We start from the raw sequence: 15,855 nt of genomic DNA, 5'->3' as shown, positions 1-15,855 counted from the left end.
TCCACTTTGCAGAGCCGGCTCCCGAGGGTGCATCTCCCCTCCTCCCTGTCCCACACCACTGAGCCACGTGAAGCAGCAACTTTCCCATCAGCCTCCTTTCAGAACCTCTGCCTCCCATCACAGAGGCCTGAGCTGTTCTGTTTCAAAGCTTCTGTCTCTGTTAGTGGAGTAACATCGACTTCAGCCTCTTGCTCCGCCCAGCTCCAACGTGAGGGGAACAGATGGGGCACCTGGCATGAGAGATGCTGTTCCGTGCCCTGCAGGCTCCCCCCATCCCCTTCCAATTTAACACACACACACACACACACACACACACACACACACATTTGGAACAAGAAGGGAAAGAGTCTGCCTTTTAGATCCCAGGCCTGCTCGATCACGGAGATAAGCGTACCCTTGCTGGCCACTGGCCGCACCCCAGAACGCACGGCCACCTCAGGGAGGCCGGGAGGGCTGGGCTGAGAGACACTGGGACAGCCCTGCCCTGGCCACTTGCACAAGCAGCTTTCAAACCAGATCAGCAGGCCGAGAGTTCTTTGTTCTTCGAAGGCACCTGTTTAACTCGTGTTAAACCAGGGCTCTGGCTGCTCCCTCTCGGAAGGGGGAGGAGCAGGCTGCATTTTATTTAAGTGAGCCGGTGCCTCACACCTTAGAATCACAACTAGCCTGACGCGTCACCGCTCCCTCCCTGCCAAGTCACCAGAACCCTGGGGCTCCCGCTGCCATCAGAGAACTCCAGGCTGAGGGGGACCCTGGGGTCAGGTCTGGAGGAGACCTCTCTCTGTGCCCCCCTACTTCCAGGCAGGACTCGCCTATGAGCCTTCAAGGCAGCAAGGACTCGTGTTCAAGGCTGACTTCTTGGGAATCCAGGGAAGGTGATTGCACCAGCACCTAGGATGGAGCTGTGAACAGTAGGTGTTTCATTTGTTTGGGGCGCAAAGGGGCAGCCCAACCTGCTCTCACTCCACCAGCTGCTTTAACAAGCACCACAAATGGTAATTACCTTTTGCCAGGTGGACCAGTTGAGGAAACGGATGGCTTCCCCTGGAGCTGGTGTGCCTGCCAGCCCCAGGGTTCTTGGGACTATCCCTGAATGTCTTGGTCTGGCTTCTAATGCGCTTGACTTGTTATGTGAGTCACAGCCCAATTAAACTAAAAGTGGAGGAGGAAAAAAAAAATGAAGGAAAAGACGGGATAACTACACAGAGGATATAAGACAAGTAAGCATTTATGTTACAGGACGCCTTCCTGTAAAAAACGCCAACCCAGAATCTCAACTTACGATACTTCAATTGTCTAGCACAGAGGCAACTGTAATCATTACAGAATGATAATTATTTTATTTTGCCCCCCTCCCAGATCCATCAGAAGTTTCTTTTGGTCACTAGTGAATTTTCAACATTATTAAATTGTCAGAAATCTGATTTACATACAACTGTTTCAGACCCCCTATATTGTATAAAAAGCAAGATATTCTTGGAATCTGAAGGTAGCTAAGCTTGGAAAACACCAAATGCTTTTGTAATTCTAGATAATAATAAGTGCTCATTTGGCATGAGACAACACGAAATATTAAACATCAGCTGATCAAACGACTTCAAATGTCTTAAAAAGGAAAGAAAACAATGCATTCCAGGAGCAAAACGTGGTAACAAACCCAACTTAGAGGAGAAGTCCTTAGTCGTTAGGCAGCTCCGTAGAGCATGAATCCAATGGTGGCTGTGCTCCCAGGTTCCTCTTTTGTAACTGGACAGGTTGGGGAAGCAAGGCTGGATTCCTCCATAGTCCCCAGAGCTCACCACGGCTCACCAGTGCATTGATCTTATTTTTCAAGCAAGGTTAGCTTTGGTACAGGTCTGGAAAGAAGTACGTAGGGTCCTGGTGGACTTCTGTACCCCATGGTCCTCTCTCCCACATCTGGCCCAAAGCTGGACCAGCCCACAGGCAAACTGTAAAACTAGACAAAGGAATCTTCAGCTTCCTCCACCTGCCCACCCTAGTGTCCACCTCACTCCTTTCCTTCTTCTTGCAGGTCCCAGCCCAGCCCTATGTTCTCCTAAACCTTAAGTTTTAAGGGAAAATGTGATGGTCTTTCATCAAGATGTCAATGGCTGATCTCTGGCAGCTGAGCTATTGCCTCTCTGAGCAGCATCTGTGTTCTTGCTGGGTAATTTAATTGTTAATATGACTCGGCCAAGGGATGCCCAAGTAGCTGGTAAAATATTATTTCTGGGCATGCCTATGAGGATGTGTTCGGAAAACATTAGCGTTTGAATTGGTAGAGGGAGTAAAGATTTCCCTCTCTGATGTGTGTGGGCATTATCCAATCCATGGAGAGCCTGAATAGAACAAAAAAGCAGAGGAAAGAGGAAAGAGCTCTGTCTGCTTAAGCTGGGACGTCCACCTTCTCCTGACTTTAGACATTAGCACTCCCTCAGACCTGGACCAGGACTTACCCACTAGCCCCCTGGTTCTCAGGCCTTCAGGTTTGGACTAGAACTACACTACTGGCTTTCCTGGGCCTCCAGCTTACAGAGGGCAGATTGTGGGACTTCTCAGGCTCCAAAATTGCATGAGCCAATCCCTTACAATAAATCTCCTTTGTATATCTGTCTATCTATATATATCCTATTTGTCCTGTTTCTCTGGAGAAGCCTGACTTAATCCAAAGAGGAATATGGTCTAACTGGAATTTCAGATGTCAGAAAGAAGAGGAGGTATGGGGGAAGATGAGGGGTAGGGAGGAACATCACAGAGAAGCTCTGAAGTCACACTGAGGAGGTGTCACCAACGCGAGCCACACACAGGACCAGGCCAGGTACTACGGGGTAGACCAGTTGTTCAGGAGAAACCACCTTTGATAGGCTACTTAACCAGGGGACAAGGGTGACCCAGGTGCTGCCAGCTCTATCTGGTGTGGCCTCAGTAGTGCTCCATGCTGGGGGACAGGGGCTCTCCCAGAGGAGAAGATCTTCTCTACAAAGGGGTTTCATACACAGGGTTGAGGGAAGTATCTGGATATAGAAAATGGCATCAGCAGTCAGACTGGCCCCAGGTGTGTCCCTTCCTTGTCACCCCAGGAGAAACTCAGGTATTCTGGGCTTGTGCCATTTAAACACACAGGAGGGATGGCTCGTTGGTGACCTCATTACCGTCATCGCCCAGAGAACCAGTTACACCTGCTCACGGCCCACAGCCTGCTGACGCTGGGCTCGGATGCCAGGCCCAGGAAAAGCCTCAGTGAAACCCAGTTTCTGGGCAGAAAATCCTCCCTTTACAGCCACATCAAGGGCTTAGAACTGTTTCTTCTTGGGCGGGGAAAGAATAAGGCTTTCTGTGCTCATTGAGAAATAGATGAGCCATGAGTCCCAATTGGTGTGACCTGTCTCCTTCACATGCTTCTCGAGCACCACCCACACAGTCGTGGGTAAAGCTGTGGGCCCCGCAAGTCAGCACTCTGGAGCCTGAATACGGGGTTGGTCCACCTTAAGGCAAGGGGGTGGCCAGCCTTTCCTCATCAGTCGGCCTTGGCTTCCAGCTGCCCTGGGCCTGGGGAGGCTGCATAGCATCCTGGGCGCAAGGGCAGCTAAGGGCTGGCTGTCAGCAGCCAACACGGCCTATTAGAGGGGGTCTGGGGATCCACCTGTGTCTATTACAGCCGGAAACACAGATTCCAATCTACTTGTGTTCCTTTGATGAGGTTTTTTTCCAGACTGGTTTCTTCGTCCATCATCTTTAAGGCTGTTTATTTATTCCTGCCTTTGCTTTCTTGATTATTTTTGCACGTCTGCTGTTCCAGGCTTCCGTTTCTCTCTCTTAGAGTGTGGTTGAATTCCCTGTGACATACTTCATTCCTTATCGGATCGCTTATTTCTCCCCTTCTGAGCTATAGTTTTGACGGGGGGTTTGCAGTCATAGCCACTTTCTGCATCTGGTCACTTGGCAGGGAAGAGACAGAGGAGAGCTCCTGTGGGGTTCCGAGCAGCATTTGCTGGCAAAGCTGCACCTAGCTTTCTCTTCTGAGATGGTGTGAAATGTCCTAGATTTCACACTACCTCATTATGAGTATTTCTAACTGCTGTGTGGGTCCCTTGGGTCGTAGGGTCATTCCTCCAAATTTTGTGGAGTTCTGGAAAGGGGCTAAGATCCTGAGAGCCTGAGGGTGGAGGGGCAGGGTAAGAGTTTTTATTCTCATGCAGTTTCCCTATCAATGTTGTCAAACTGTTTCATTCACTAGAGAATGTTCCTGATTTTATTGATTAATCTTCCTTTCTATAGTTTGCTTTCGGGGGATGTTTGCAGGGGGTGAAGCTGGAGTTAGGAGCTACTTAGTGTATCATGTTTCTTTCCTCAGGGACCACTTTTCAAAGTTTACAGTATGGGATTGTAGTCTTTTCTGTGTCTGAGCATCAACAGTGGGGTTTGGGGCTGGACACGACCACGTTCTGTTGATCTCATTAAGCTCTGGGGATTGAGAGAGTTGTGGTCTGACTTTATTCTTGGGAAATGCGGGTCCATGAAATTACAGACCAGCATTCCACCGAGCAGGGTGTGGGCAGCAGAGAACAGAACAGGCCCCCAGGCTGTGGTGGCTCTGGGACGGTGGCCCCGGCATCCTCCTCACAATATCTCTGCCAGCCCTTAGTCCCCACCTGGAGATGGACGTCCTCTTGGCCTCAACCAGAGCCAAGAAAACGGGGACCTGCTTTCAACTGAGCTGACATCTGAGAAAAAGAAAGCCTTTCGTTTCTGTTAGGAGCCTCCACCCTCAAAGCTAATCTGTCTACTCCACCCATAGCGATGGCTTCTGTGGCCGGTACCTCAGCAGGACCTTGTCAAGGATCCACATTCTCCAATCCCTCTGCCTGGTCCTTCTCCAGGTGCACAGGAGTCTGTCTTCCTCCAAAGAGAATCTTTCCCCAAGTTTATAGCTAGCTCTGCTAGCCATTTCGGCAGTAGAGGATCAAAATGTGAAAAGTGCCCTCAGTCAATGGAACAACCATAGGCCTGATGGCGAGGGGAGAGTGGTCCCTAGATAGACAAAGCTTCCTCTCTGCACCCCGGTGTCCACCGTAGCTGACACAGGGACAGGGGTCACCTGGCCACCCCAGCCAGAGAGCTGCCCTCGGGTGGGGATGGGAGAGGCAAGGAGTATGGTAGGGCACTTCCTCAAGAGTTACCAGCTTAAGGGACTTCCCTGGTGGTCCAGTGGTTAAGACTCCATGCTTCCCATGCAGGGGGTACCGGTTCAATCCCTGGTAGGGGAACTAAGATCCCACATGCCACAGGGCCAAAAAAATAAAAAATTAAAAAAAAAAAGGTCACCAGCTTACAACTTTACAGTCTTAAAACCATTATTTCAAAAATCTGCAAAAACAAAATCTGCTCCCTCTAACATTTAGCATCCAGTGGCAAAGCCCAGATGCCCTGCCCTGATTTGGGCTTCACCTTATCCCAGGAAGGCTCCTGGTTGACTCCAAGCCCTTAGGTCGGTTCCAGCCTCTCCCGGCACCAGGTTCGCCCACCGCTGTGGGCCGTGATCACGTATTTCCTTAACTTACACTCACACAGTGTGTGAAGTGGACCTGGGCACAGAGAAAACCAAGGAATAATTTGCCAAACAGAGAGAAGATCAGGGCACCCAGAGCTAAGCGCTGTCATCATCCTGCAGCCGGAGGAGGCACCTGGCAAGAAGGAGAGCCACTATTTGGTAAACCCACCCACGTGTCTGCCAGAGATGTTAGGAATTCCTCACCTGATTCCTGGCCACGGATGCTCCTGTAACAAGCGGTGATTCCCCTACCTGTCAGTGCCATGGAGCTATCTGGCTCTGTCTGTGTGGTTTGTGGGGTCCAGGGTTTGGCACAGAGGCAGAATGGGAAGGGGAAGGGTGCCCACTGTTTTCCAGCACCCCATCTCTGGCTTAACCAATAACAGTTGTTTTCTTTCAAACATCAGAATTCCTGAATTGTAATTACATTTTTTTTGAGAAGGGATTGCAGAAATAGAGATATAAGGAATCTCCACATTCAAAAGCACAGCCCAGGGCTTCCCTGGTGGCGCAGCAGTTGAGAGTCCGCCTGCCGATGCAGGGGACACGGGTTCGTGCCCTGGTCCAGGAAGATCCTACATGCCGTGGAGCGGCTGGGCCCATGAGCCATGGCCGCTGAGCCTGCGCGTCCGGAGCCTGTGCTCCGCAACGGGAGAGGCCACAACAGCGAGAGGCCCGCGTACCGCCAAAAAAAAAAAAAAAAAAGCACAGCCCAGAGCAGACCTACAGGGGCAGGTCCAGCCCTGGGTGACCATAAAAAATGCTCCAATCAGTGTGCACATATGGTCACATCCCTTTTACTTTTACCATTAATACTCAGACCTTGTCTAACTATCACGAAATCCATTTATCTCCTTCATGGGGCTCTCCCTCTCCCTCCTCACCCCAAGAGGTCCACACCATCTGAGCAGAGAAAAACATCAAGTCTACAATGTCTTTGCTTCTGAAGGCCACCGAGCACTACTGCTGGACACCATTCCTGCTTGATTCCACCAGCCATCTCTGTCCACCACCCAGCAAGAGTTGTGCACAAGAGGCTTGGGCTCTCAGAGGTGGGGTCAGCCACTTCCTCGGGACTAAATCTAGCCCGGAGGGCCCCGAACACGAGTCCCCCTGTGTATTGGTTTCCTAAAGCTGCCATAACAAATGACCACAAACTGGGTGGCTTAAAACAATGGAAATTATTCTCTCACAGTTTTGGAGGATGGAAGTGTGAAATCAAGGTGTTGGCAGGTTGGTCTTTCTGGGGTTCTGAGGGTGAACCCTTTCCATGCCTCTCTCCTAGCTTCTGGGGGCCGCCAGCAATCCTTGGCTTGTAGTTGCATGATTCCGATCTCCACCTCCTTCACGCAGCCATCTCTGTGTTTCATCTCTGCTCTTCTGTCTTCTGTCATTGGATTTATGGCCTACTTGGTTAATGTGGAATGTTTTCATCTCGAAATCCTTAACCTAATTACATCTGCAAAGATACTTTTTCTGAATAAGGTGATATTCACAGGTTCTGCTGGACATATCTTTTAGGGGAGCACCATTCAATCCAGGTGTATTAGTCAGCTCAGGTTGCCGTAACAAATACCAAGGACTGGGTGGCTGAAACAACAGACATTTATGTTCTCACAGTTCTGGAGGCTGGAAGTCCAAGATCAAGGTGTCAGCAAGGTTGGTTTCTCCAGAGGCCTCTCTCCTTGGCTTGCAGATGGCCGCCTTCTTACAGTGTCTTCGCGTGGTCCTTCCTCTGTGGGCACATCCCTGGTGTGTCTCTGTGTGTCCACATTACCTCTTCTTATATGGTCACCTGTCATATTGGATGAGAGGCCCATCCGCTGCCTTCATTTAACCTTAGTCCCCTCTGTAAAGGCCTTATCTCCAAATGCAGTCACCTTCTGAGGTTCGGGAGGTTAAGGCTTCAACATAGGAATTCTGAGGGGACACAATTCAGCCCCTAACAAGGAGGTGGTTTTTAGACACAGACCTTGCTGAAGAAGAGAAAAAGCAAACGTCTAGTCTCTGGTGACTCGCCCCCTGCTCTGGTGCCCCGTCCACCTCAGAGGACACAGGGCGTGTGGCTCTGTCCTAGGCCTACACGTGCCAGGCCCTTCCCAGCACGTCACTCACACTAATCAGGTACCGGCCTTTCTTTCCCTCTTCAGTGTCACCCCCTCTGGTGCATTTGGGCAGGCGTGACAGCAGAAGGAGGTGGGTTGCCCCGCGCAGGGTCCAGAGGCCCCTGTCTGACCACTGCCTCTCCAGCTGGGCATTCCTCCTGCTCTGCCAGGGCCACTCCTCACCCCACTGTCGACCACAACTCAGAGGGACCCGTGGCTGCAGTCCCCGCAGGGGGGTGGGGGGAGGAAAAACCCAGGAGACCCCACCTCTCTTGGTGGCCCCATCCATTACTCCAATCTGTAAAATCACCATATTGTTAAAAAAGTTCTGTCTGTTGGGGTACTTTTGATGGCAAGTAAGAGCCAATCTAACTCAAAGTGGTTTTAACAATAAGAACTTATTGGTTCGCATAAATGAAAAGCCCAAATGTGGGGTGGGCTTTAGGCAGGGGTTGATCCAGCAGTTCAACAATGTCACCAAAAACCCGTATTTCTTTCCATTTCTTGTCCCTGTTTGTCTTCCTGGTATTGGTTTCAACCAAGGGCTCTGTCCTCTTTGGTTACAAGATGGTCACGAGCAGCTCCTGGAATAAGCTGCCTCCATCCCATAGAGCAAGAAGAGAATACCTTCCCCCAACTGGATCAGAGATCCTAAGCATCCTTCTGATATGGACTACATGCCCATCTCTGAACTAATCAGTGTGCCTGGGGGTAGGGTGGGACTACCTTAGAAAACAAGGACCCATTTCTGGAGCTGGAGGGGGGTGGTAGAATAGCCACTCCACCCAAACCACGCACTGCTTTGCAAGAATTGAGCCACAGAGGCAGGCTGACATAGATGATTTGGGATCAGCTTTACCATCCACTGCATCCACAAGTTGGATGTGGATTGTGCTGAAGAGCAGAGAAAACAAAACATATTACAGCATGTGTTGTAGGTGAAATCGTACGTATGTAAAATACACCTTGACCTCTGATCCAGGGGGAAAGTCTTTAAGGAATACCCTCGTTGTAGGCAGAATTATGGCGCCCCAAGAGATTCCATGCACTAATTCCTGACACTATGAATATGCTATCTTGTCCATGAATGTGTTACCATACATGACAAAGGGACTTTGCAGATGTGATCAGTTGACCCTAAAATAGATTATCCTGGATGATCTGGGTGGGCCCAATATAATCACATAAGCCCTTAAGATCAGGGGCAGAAGAGGAAGTCACAGAAATGCAAAGCACAAGAATGAGTCAACGCACTCATTGACTCAACCCACTCCAGAGAGGCCCTGTAGTGACAGTAAACCCAGAACAGGGACTTCCGTCCTACAGTTGAGGGAACCAAATTCTGCCAACAATCTGAGTAAGCCTGGAAGTGGATTCACCCCCAGAGCTTCCAGATAACAGTCTTGATTCCAGCCTATGAGCCCCAAAGCAGAGGGTCCCACTGAGCCTGCCTGACTTCTGACCTGCAGAATTATGACTGGGTGTCACTACCTTTGTGGTCATTTGTCATACAGCAAGAAAAAACAATGAATACAGTGAGGTAGGTAATCGTGTTAGTCAGAGTTCTCCAGAGAAACACAACCAATAAGTGATAGATAGATAGATAGATAGATAGACAGATAATTATTGGCTCACTTGATGATGGAGGCTGAGAAGTCCTACAACCTGCTCTCTGCAAGCTGGAAACCCAGGAACGCCCGTGGTGTGGTTCTAGTTCAAACCCAAAGACCCAAGAATCAGGGGACAGACGGTGTAAGTCCTAGTCCAAGTCCAAAGGCCCAAGAACCAGGAGCACCAATGTCCCAGGGCAGGAGCAGATGGACAGCCTAGATCAAGCAGGGAGAGTGAACTCGCCCATCCTCTGCCTGCTTATTCCATTCAGACCTCAGCAGCTTGAGTGAGGCCCACCTGCACGGGTGAAGGCGAACTTCTCTGCTCAGTCTACCTATTCAAGTGCTAATCTTTCCCCCAAACACCCTTACAAACACACCAGAAACAAAGTTTTACCAGCTCTCTGGTCAACCGTTGGCCCAGTCAAATTGACACATAAAATTAACCATGACAGAATTATTATTTCTCTGTTTTACAAATGAAGAAACCAAGGCACAGAGAAGTTAAGTAACTTGCAAAAGGTGGCACAACTAGGAGATGATGGTACTGGCCCCTTGAAACCAGGCAGGCTCCAGACTCTGTGCTTGTAATCATTATGCCATCCTGGTATAACCATTATACCTCCAGCTTTGGAGATGAGGGGCAGGTTTCTTTGAGGCGAGAAGTCATCACGCAGCGGATTTCAGAGCACACCTTGCAGATCTCATGTGCCAACACTGGATGCTACATTCGAAGGAGAGGCTCCATGTTCATTTCCAGAACTGACAGCCTCTGAGGTCTCTGGGATAGACTTTCTCCTTGTTGCCTTACAGCACATGTGGCTTGCAGAAATGAGTTAAATTGGATTTTGCCATCTGAAGCAGGAAGAGGATCATAATAGTAACCAGTATCCACTCTGCCCTCTCTACATACTAGGTACCCTGCCTTTTGTAAACATCGTTTCCTTTGATCCAGTCAGGGGCCCTCTGGGATGGACAAGGAAGTTTCTCAATGCAGATGTGTGTAAACTCAGCTTCAGAGAGGCCCAGGGATCAACCAGTCAATAAGCAGGAGGGCTGGGCCCCAAAGTCCCAAACCCAAGTCACACCATCCACCCACCAGTAAGAGAGGATGATGGCCATCAGAGTGGGCTTGGCAGCCTCCAGACGTGACAAGGGTGGAAAATTAAAGAGGGTGTGTGGTGACATGTGAGTGGGGCCTGGCCCTGCAGTAGGGACTTAGGAAAAGCTAGATGCAAAAGAGAGTCATTTCTTTGCAGCTTGAAGTGGTGAGTACAACACCGTTATAAGCCCTCAGTAAGCGAAGTGCTGAGTTCATGGTATGAAATCTGGGAGGGGTTTATGGGAAGAGGGGGCACATCACACTTATCCCAGGGGGCTGTGAAAACACAGAGTCCTGAACTCCACCCCAGTTCTATCAAATTAGAATCTGTGGGGCTATCACTAGCACTTCCATTTTTTTTTTCTTTTCTTTTCTTTTGTTTTTGGCCACACCACGCAGCATGCGGGATCTTGGTCCCCCGACCGAGGACCGAACCCACATCCCCTGCATTGGAAGCTGCATTGGAAGCACAGAATCTTAAACACTGGACCGCCAGGGAAGTCCTGGCAATCCAATTTTTAATAAGCCTCCAGGGAAGCCATAGGTACACTGAAATTTAAGACTTACTGGCTGTTGGGCTTCGCTGGTGGTGCAGTGGTTAAGAATCCGCCTGCCAATGCAGGGGACACAGGTTCGAGCCCTGGGTCCGGGAAGATCCCACATGCCGTGGAGCATCTAAACCCGTTCGCCACAACTACTGAGCCTGTGCTCTAGAGCCTGCGAGCCACAACTACTGAACCCGCATGCCTAGAGCCTGTGCTCTGCAACAAGAGAAGCTACCACAGCGAGAAGCCCGCGCACCGCAACGAAGAGTAGCCCCCACTCGCCACAACTAGAGAAAGCCCACGCACAGCAACAAAGACCCAACTCAGCCAAAAATAAATAAATTAGTTAATTAATTAAAAAAAAAACTTACTGGCTGTTATGGGTTGAATTGTATCTCCTGCAAATTCATATGTTGGAGTCCCAACTCCCAGTACCTCAGAATGGGACCTTTCTTGGAGATAAGGTCATCAAAGAGGTAATCAAGTCAAAATGAGGTAATTAGGGTGGGCCCTCGTCCTATGTGACTGGTGGCCTTATAAGAAGGGGAAATGTGGACACAGACATGCACATGGAAAATGATATGAAGAGACACAGAGAAGACGGCCGTGGACAGGCTAAGAAGAGAGCCTGGAAAAGACACTTCTTTCCCCGCCCTCAGAAGGACCCAACCCTGCTGGTACCTTGAGCTCAGATCTGCAGGCTCCAGAAACATGAAACCATAGCTGTCTGTTGTGTGAGCCACAGAGTGTGTGGTACTTTGAGGTGGTGGGTACAACACTGTTATAAGCCCTCAGTAAGCAAAGTGCTGAGTTCATGGTATAAAATCTGGGAGGGGTTTATGGGAAGAGGGGGCACAGTAAATGTGCCCTAGGGCCTCTAGTAAACGAACACACCGGCCCCACGGAGAAAGGGACCTTTGCAGGACGTGTATCTGCCGTGGGCCTGGGGCAGGGTGGGTGTGGGAACCCAGAACGTTCCCAGCCACAGCTCAAAGGTAAGACTAGTGCTCCACTTCCCTCCAAGCAGGGGGAAAGCTTGTCACACCAAGTTCCTGCAGTGAAGAAGTCTGAGAGCCGCAGCAAAGCCAGTGTCTCTTTCCTGGGACAGGGAGGAAGGATGGAACGAAGCATCTGATTCCAAGGAGCAGAAAAGAGTGGAGGGGCGGGGGGAGGGGGGAGAGAGTGAAAGTGGAAAAAGAGAGACACGGGGATCCTGGGAGATCATAGTTTTCATTCCTTATTTGTTCTTAACTTCTAGGCTGGTGCTACGGAGGGCGTCTTCTTTTCTCACCTGCAGGAGTTCGAAAATAGGACTGGGTTGGCATTCTGAGAGTGTCTCTTACTTTGTAAAATAAATGCTCCTCTGAAAGTCTCCTGCTGGGTTCTCCCAGATTCTGGGTCACTGTTCCCACCCCAGGGTCTCCCAGAATGGGGGCTGGGCTGGCAGGAAAAGATGCCAGTCTCTCCTGGGCAGCCCTCTGGCCTGTCCAGCGTCCATCAGAGCCCTTTGTCCCCAGTAGAGCCCTTGAGGCTACACGTCCCTGGAAATCCTGCCTTTGAAGGAAGAAAGCACGTGGGGTGAGGACACCCCTTCCAGGTTGCCCTCCGGACTCACAGCAAGGCCCCGCATGCCCCAGAGCACTTGGTGAATAGCAGCTCTTTGATAAATGATAAAAGCACAGTGAGGCCCCAGTGACTACAGAACGTCCTGACTGGGTCACCTCAGGCCTTAGGACGGTCACCATGCTGCATTTTTCTATCTCACCCTCCACAGTACAGAACGATTTCCCTCCTAGCCACAAAGCTCCCCTGTTTAATATGAGCTCGACTGCCTTTCTTTCTCTACCCTAAGAAAATGAGGCACATTCCCAAGAAATCACAGCACACCGCAGCTGGAAGGGATCTTCAGAATTATGTTGTCCACCCCTGAATTTATTGGTAAGAAAGACAAGGCTCAGCCAAGTTAGGGCACCGTCTCTCTGCCAATTACTGACTGGTGGCAACCGCAGCCCGAGCCTCCCGAACCCCTGCTAGGGATCCTTCTATAAAACCAAAGCCAAGTGCTGATCCCACGACACACGGGAGGGTGGAAAGCGGTGTAGAGGGAGGAGTTCCCTGGTTTGAGATCTGATTTGTTTTCAAAACAAGGCCGAGATGCCCAGCCCTTTCCTACTCAAGACATTTGCATAAACCGCCCTCCTGTCTAAAAGTCTGCACCCAGACGGCTTCTTCCAGGTCCACAGCCTTTTCTTCTTCAGGTCTTATCTTGAACGTCATTTCCCCAGAAAAGGCGCTCCAGGATTCCCCAGACTGATTAGGACCTAGAGATAAGCACTCTCACAACAGCAGGCTTTTTTCCTTTGTCATGCTTATCATCACAATTGCATTCTCAGTGGAGAGGTAGTTATTTCCTGTCTAGCTGCTACTGGCATATAAGCTTCATATCAACCTTCTCATCCCCAGGTTTCCAGCACCTCCTACGACATCATACACACAGTGGGTGGTAGAGAGGTATGTACTGACTCAATGGCTGATTTAGCAAATTAAGAACTCTGAGAAGTTCTGCAATAAAGCAGCCTATATAACTTTGCTTTCACTTAGCATTTCCCACACCTAGTGGAGTCTGGAACCCTCTTCTTGAGAGATGGCCCTCTGAGGAGCTAGACTATCCAAATAACAAGGGCACACCTGGGGAGACAACTGTGCCATGCTGCTGCACACGGACTGCCCCAAGTTTAAAAGGTTCTGATGCCTCCTGTAGTCCTGTCCCAGAGAGAACAGAACATGGTTTCTTTATGAGAGATAAAAAGAAATTTGACTCACGGTCCCTTCTGCCATCATAGAAATAAATATATTGCCATCATCCCCAAGTCTTCATTCTCAGGTCAGATAGATCTTCAGAATCTAGGACTCTTGAAAATCAGAAGCACCATCATTTGGTTTCTACAGCAGTGAAGGTGCCTCTTCCAAAGAAGCAGAAAATTTTTCCGAAGAAAGTGAAATCAGCATCCACTGTGAATTCTAGTCCAGGGCAGGGCCTGACTCTCAATCAAGGTGGAGGAGAAAGGCAGATATTCCAGTCTGAAGCGTACTTTTATGTATCAACTTGACTGGACCAAGGGATGCTCAGATATTTGGTTATTTCTGGGTGTGTCTGTGAGGGCGTTTCTGGAAGAGGTTAGCATTTGAATTGGTGGCCTGAGTAAAGAAGATCCCCCCTCCCCAATGCAGTGGGCTTCATCCAATCCATTGAAGTCCTGAATAGAACAAAGGCAAGGGCAAATTCACACTCTGCTCAACTGAATTGGGATAAGTCTTCTCCTGCTGTGGTGTAGGTGTCTGTGTTTCCAGAACTCAAGGCATTATACAAAAGCCAGAGGAGGCAGCGCGCTGGCGTGACATCTTGAGGAGCAAACGAGACATCTGCATGAAGTCTCGGCCAGGAGTGAGGCTGTTTGCCCTCCTACCCAAATGCTAGTGGGAGGAAGGCCTGAGTGGGCCTGGCAATCCAGACAAAAGGCTGCCCACGCATTCACACACACCAACGTCCACTCACACGCCGAGAAGAATCTGCCAGACTGCAATCATGCCCGAGGAAAAGGAAGCCTAGGAAAGTTCAACTAAGAGGATGCTATCCGGGCAGTTTGTCATGGACCAAGGCTAGGGCACCCCACGCTGTTCCTTTACCTTCTGGATCTTCCATACCCTCATTCAGCACTTGCGTGAGGTCACAGAATCCGTTACACATCTACTGCTGGATGCAGTGGAGGAAGAACTTATAGATGCTTTTGATAAACTTTAAGATCTTGGTTGGAAAAAATTCCTACTGGGTTTTGAACTTAGGAAGGAGGAGTTTTAGGAAGTAAAGAGGCAAAACCATTGCTACCACAGTGGCCTGCGTCCCAGTACCTGAACGGCCTGGGACATTATGACGTACGGCCTGGAAAATCTGGGGCACCTTCTGGCATCTCTGTTTGGCCCCCAAAGAGAGGGGCCAAAAGGCTGGCCTTAGCCTGACACCCAGCTCCAGGTCCGAGTAGGGATGTCAACTGAAAGACCAAACATAGCCAGAAACCTAGGCTCCATCCCCCGTCCCCCAGCAAACTTGCCTTAAAATTCACCCCAGACCACAGGGTGATTACCTGGTCCCACAGTCATGGCCTGATCTGGGGAGCCAGGATGGGTGGAGCGGAGGCTACTTGGCCCCAAATGAAGAAGTCCTTTCATAAACAGAGCTGGCATGACCGGACGTGAGGGAACAGAGGCCCTGCTGGCACTGGGAGCGAGGAGGGAACATCTGTGCTCCAGGCACCCCCAGTCCAGCCGTCTGAGGGGCCACCTCTCTACCCAGCGTCCCCCCCCCGCCCCTCAGAGCAGCGCTGGCCCAGCGCCAGAGACCTGTAGGGGCCAAAGGAAAAGGCTTCCCAGGGCCTTGACCTAAGCACCTCCACAGCAGACATGCCCTCTCTCCTTTTTGACACAGAAGAGGCATTGGGCTTCCCTGGTGGCACAGTGGTTGAGCGTCCGCCTGCCGATGCAGGGGACACGGGTTCGCGCCCCGGTCCGGGAAGATCCCACATGCCGCGGAGCGGCTGGGCCCGTGAGCCATGGCCGCTGAGACTGCGCGTCCGGAGCCTGTGCTCCGCAGCGGGAGAGGCCACAGCAGTGAGAGGCCCGCGTACCGCAAAAAAAAAAAAAAAAAAAAAAAAAAGAAGAGGCATCAAGGCCTCCACCTGACACAGCACATGCAACCTCAGAGAGAGAGTGCACAAGGAGGTGGGAAAGGATGGCCAGAAAAAAGAAAGAATGCTAAGAAGAGCTTTTGTTTTCTCCCACTGGCTGGGAAAGGGGTGGTTGGAACCAACAAATGGTGACTGGAGGGCAACGCTAATAGGTTGAGAGGTTGTTTTACAGGAATTATTGCTTATCCTTTGGTTGGAAT

The sequence above is a fragment of the Mesoplodon bidens genome (genome assembly GCF_964165515.1).
Source record: "Mesoplodon bidens genome assembly, chromosome: 3".
NCBI lineage: Eukaryota > Metazoa > Chordata > Mammalia > Artiodactyla > Ziphiidae > Mesoplodon > Mesoplodon bidens.
This window is presented reverse-complemented; position numbering follows the sequence as displayed.